Here is a 5,435-nt window from a genome sequence, read left to right as displayed (position 1 = left end):
GGAGGGGTAAGACTTACAGTAGTCTTTGATTATCAGTGAGTGGTCGGTCTTGTTCGCGTGCAAGGTTTTAAATGCTGTCTCTTGGTGTTTTCGGTGGTCACTTTCCAAGTGGTTTTAGCATACAATGTTCATCGTTCCTTCATTCTGATCCATTATGGAAATCTTGCTGAAACACAACAACAGTGGCAGGTCAGTGAAATACTGCTTCTTGCACATTTCTACCAATGACAAAGATCAATGCACATACATAGGTTGTAATGAATTGCTCATGAAAGGATAAGAGAAAGAGAAAGAAGGATTATTTTCTTTCTCTTTGTTTTAACTGAATGAGAGCCTTATTTTGTTTCTTTACCTTTACAGGCTGGTTATAATACTGCAAACTCTGTCAGTTTTTTCACAATTCCAAAAGCCAGTGTTTCTGATCTCTCTTCAAGCAGCAATATCAACCTGATGGGTTGCTGGTCTTTCCATGTTGATGGTTCACCAATCCGTAAGCCGACAAGTTGTATTTTGGTTTACAACATGATACTCAAGGGTCTATTCATAAAAAATTGTGCCACTGTAGCATGTCGTGCCTGAAAACAGAAACCTGAATCTTACTTACAGTTGTGCTTTGCTTGACACGTCATATTTGAATGTGCTTTTGGCCTTTTTAAAAAGTCAATTCAGGTGCTGGATCGCAGTGGAGTTTTAAATTCCATCAATGGCTGCTAGATTGTGGTGGTCTGCTGCATTCTCCACAACCTTTCACTGAGACAGGCAAATTCACTGTTTCTAGTTACTCTGTGACCATAATGCTCACAAAAGAGGAAGATAAGATCAAATTCTCTGTTTTAGGCAATTTCTAATTTGCAGTCATTTTGTGGCCATAACGCTCCAGCTCCATTTTCCTATTTGCATCATTTATGCAGTGAACCATATCCAAAAAATGATACGAAATACACATAGAAATAGCAGTATTAGCCAGCACAATTCATTCTTTGTGGATTCCCCCTTCGAAGCTATAACCAGTGTTTGTGAGCTGATGTTTCTCAAAGAAAGTAATGGATTTCCTGTCACTGACATTTTTCCTAGTGCCAGCTAATTTCCTACCTTTTGGAAATGGAGAAAGAGTAGCAACACGTTTGGAGAATGGAAGCTCAGAATCTATTATATTGCAGCAGCCATTCAAATTTTTTGGACGCACACTTAACCAGACCTTTGTAAGTTTTTTTCTTTAGTTGTTGTGTCTCTACGTGCATATGAAGTATAATGCCTTTGTAAATGAGTCAAGAAGTAACTTGACCTTCTCCAGATGCTGATACAAACTTTTTGTCCTAAATTCTAGGTGAACAACAATGGCCTACTAACTTTCACTGAGCCTCTGTCCAATTACATCCCCCTTCTGAGTTCTAGAAGAGATATCATTGCTCCTCTTTGGACTCTCTTTGATAACAGACGTGGAGGAACTATTTCCTACAGAGAAGAAACAAGCAGTGATGTACTGGCTCAAGTTACTGCAGCTGTTGAGCAATACTTCCCTAACGTAGCCTTTACCGCTACGTCGGCTTTTGTGGCTACTTGGGATAGCGTGCCGTACTATAATGGTGGAGGGGTAAGGCCTAATTGTTGTTTACCAACAAATTAGTGTTGACCTGTAAAGTTCTTGTTCTCGCTGTTTTGTTTTTAATCTTGTCTGTTGGTACTTTGAAGATGGCTACTTTCCAAGTGGTTCTAGTCTCCAGTTCCCATCGCTCTTTCATCCTGCTCAACTATGGGAACATTTCAGAAACAGAACAAATTTGGCAGGTGAGTGGAGGCAGTTTCTTTTTAAAATTTTACAGATGAGAAGAATGACAGGGAATTGCCCTTTCCTCACGTAATTCCTTACATTTGACCAAAGGACAGTGATACCTGGAACAGATTGAGAATCTAACAATGATTTATTTTCTTTCCATAGGCTGGTTACAGCACAGAGGATTCTGTCAGTTCTTTTACAAGTTCAGCAGCCAGTGCCCCACATCTCTCTTCCAGCACTAACATCAATGTGAATGGCCGTTGCTCGTTCCATGTTGATGGCTCACCAAACTGTAAGACAATGCTACACGAAGCCTAAGCTCATCCTGTACCTTTTTTTCGAGCTTGCTTCTTTAACAGAGCTAAAAAATGTCCTTCTTTCTTATCGTCTTATTAGTGCCAACTAGTTTTCTACATTCTGGGAATAAAGACATAGTGAACCCTCTAGCTGAAGATGGAAGCTCTGGTGTCATTTATTTGCAAGAGCCTTTCAAATACTTTGGACGTGCATACAATCAGATCTTCGTAAGTATAATGTTGCCACTCTCATTTGCTTCACTGCCAACCAACCCCTCCCCCCACTACACCACTCACACATCATCATTTAAGTTTTAAGCTGCTTATTTATGCCCTCATTTTTACAAATAGCATTTGAATAACTCTGGTCTTCAATTTCAGTTGAACAACAATGGCTATCTAACGTTTACTGAGACACTGATTGCCTCCAGCCCCTTTCTGGATTCCGCAAGAGACATCATTGCTCCTCTTTGGACTCGTCTTGACAATAGACACGGTGGAACTATCTCCTATAGAGAGGACACAAGCAGTGCTGTACTAGCACAAGTCACTGCAGATGTTAATCAAAACTTCCCTAACATACCTTTTGCTGCTACTTCAGCTTTCATCGCTACCTGGGACAGCGTGCCATACTATAATGGTGGAGGGGTAAGACTTACAGTAGTCTTTGATTATCAGTGAGTGGTCGGTCTTGTTTGTGTGGTAGATGTTGATTGCTGTCTCCTGGTGTTTTCAAGGTGGCGACGTTCCAATTGGTTTTAGCGTACAATGTTCATCGTTCCTTCATTCTGATCCGTTATGGAGATGTTGCTGAAACACAACAACAGTGGCAGGTCAGTGAAATACTGCTTCTTGCACATTTCTACCAATGACAAAGATCAATGCACATACGTAGGTTATAATGAATTGCTCATGAAAGGATAAGAGAAAGAAGAATTATTTTCTTTCCCTTTGTTTTAACTGACTGATAGCATTATTCTGTTTCTTTACCTTCACAGGCTGGTTATAACACTGCAAACTCTGTCAGTTCTTTCATAATTCCAAAAGCCAGTGTCTCTGAACTCTCTTCAAGCAGCAATATCAATGTGACGGCTTGCTGGTCTTTCCATGTTGATGGATCACCAATTTGTAAGCCGACGAGTTTTTTTTTAGTTTACAACAAGTTACTCAGGGGTCTATTCACAAAAAAATGTGCCACTGTAGCATGTCGTGCCTGAAAACAAAAGCTGAAACTCATTTACAGTTGTGCTTTGCCAAACACGTCCTATTTGATTGTGCTTTTGGCCTTTTTAAAAAGCCAATTCAGATGCAGGATCTCAATGGAGACTCATATTCTTCAACTCCAGTGTAGGCTGCCAGATTGTGGTGGTCTGCTGTATTGTCCAAAAACTTTCACTAAGAAGGTCAAATTTTCTTCCCCATTTTGTGGCCATCCTGCTCCAGCTGTTTGCATCATTTATGCAATGAATCAGATGCTAAAATTTATATGAAACACAGATAGGCAGTATTAGCCTGCACAATTATTTCTTAGTGAATTCCCCCTACAAAGCTATACCCAGTGTAATGTTTGCGAGCAGATGTTTCTCAAAAGAACTAATGGATTCCTTGTCACTGACATTTTACCTAGTGCCAGCAAATTTTATACCTTTTGGAAATGGAGAAAGAGTATCGCCACGATTGGAGAATGGAAGCTCAGAATCTATTTCATTGCAGCAGCCATTCAAATTTTTTGGACGAACACTTAACCAGACCTTTGTAAGTTTTTTGTTGTTGTTGTTGTGTCTCTACTTGCATCGGAAATATAAAATTTTTGTAAATGAGTAAAGTGGCAGCTTGACCTTCTTTAGACGCTGACACAAACTTTTTGTCCTGAATTCTAGGTGAACAGCAATGGCCTACTAACTTTTACTGAGCCTTTGTCCAACTACATCCCCCTTCTGAGTTCTAGAAGAGATATCATTGCTCCTCTTTGGACTCACCTTGATAACAGACGTGGAGGAACTATTTCCTGCAGAGAAGAAACAAGCAGTGCTGTACTGAAGCAAGTTACTGCAGCTGTTGAGCAATATTTCCCTAACGTAACTTTTGCTGCTACGTCCGCTTTTGTGGCTACCTGGGACAGCGTGCCGTACTATAATGGTGGAGGGGTAAGGCCTCATTGTTGTTTATCAACAAAATAGTGTTGCACCTGTAAAGTTTATTTGTCGCTTTTTTGTTTTTAATGTTGTCTGTTGGTACTTTAAAGGTGGCTACTTTCCAAGTGGTTCTAGTCTCCAGTGTGCATAGCTCTTTCGTCCTGCTGAACTATGGAAACATTTCAGAAACGGAACAAATTTGGCAGGTGAGTGAAGACAGTTTCTTTTAAATTTTACAGTTGAGAAGAATGACAGGAAATTGCCCTTACCTCACTTAATGCCTTACATTTGACTAAAGGACAGTGATAACTGGAACAAATTGAGAACCTAACAATGATTCATTTACTTCTATAGGCTGGTTACAGCACAGTGGATTCTGTCAGTTCTTTTACAAGTCCAGCAGCCAGTGCCCCACAGCTCTCTTCTATCAGCAATATTAATGTGAATGGCAGCTGCTCTTTTTATGTTGATGGCTCACCGAACTGTAAGCCAACGCAACTAGAAGCCCAAGCTTAATCCATAACTTGAGCTTGTTTGTTTAGCACAACTTAATAATTAATTATTACTCATCCTCTTCTCATAGTACCAACTAATTTCCTACCTCCTGTGGATGAAGACATAGTGAATCCCCCTGCTGAAGATGGAAGCTCTGGTGTCATTTTCTTGCAGCAGCCTTTCAAATACTTTGGACGCACATACAATCAGATCGCCGTAAGCATTAAGTTACTCTCATTCCTGACACCACCAAACCAACATCTTCCTGCATCCCCACATACCCTTCCACTCTCTCGCCATTTAAGTTCCAAGTTATTTATGGATGCCTTCATTTTTTTCAAAATACTCTTTCAATTTTTTTTAAATAACTATGGTCTTCAATTTCAGGTGAACAACAATGGCTATCTAACGTTTACTGAGGCACTGACTGCCTCCAGCCCCTTTCTGAATTCTGCAAGAGACATCATTGCTCCTCTTTGGACTCGCCTTGACAATAGACACGGTGGAACTATCTCCTATAGAGAGGACAAAAGCAGTGCTGTACTAGCACAAGTCACTGCAGATGTTAAACAATACTTCCCTAACATACCTTTTGCCGCTACTTCAGCTTTCGTCGTTACCTGGGACAGTGTGCCATACTACAGTGGTGGAGGGGTAAGACTTACAGTAGTCTTTGATTATCAGTGAGTGGTCCGTCTTGTTCACTTGAAAGGTTTTAAATGCTGTTTCTTG

At 40.3% G+C, this 5,435-nt stretch overlaps 1 long non-coding RNA gene across 1 annotated transcript; it reads left to right on the top strand.

The window, feature by feature from the left end:
* The first annotated feature begins 4,322 nt into the window (after positions 1–4,322).
* LOC122328606 lies at positions 4,323–4,920 on the top strand. Its single transcript, XR_006247811.1, has 3 exons — positions 4,323–4,414; positions 4,563–4,692; positions 4,792–4,920. It is a non-coding gene; the product is annotated as an uncharacterized LOC122328606 (long non-coding RNA).
* Positions 4,921–5,435: the final 515 nt, after the last annotated feature.

This window comes from Puntigrus tetrazona, chromosome 23 (assembly GCF_018831695.1).
Source record: "Puntigrus tetrazona isolate hp1 chromosome 23, ASM1883169v1, whole genome shotgun sequence".
Taxonomy (NCBI): domain Eukaryota; kingdom Metazoa; phylum Chordata; class Actinopteri; order Cypriniformes; family Cyprinidae; genus Puntigrus; species Puntigrus tetrazona.
Note: the sequence above shows the minus strand (reverse complement) of the source record. Positions and strands in the feature narration are given on the sequence as shown.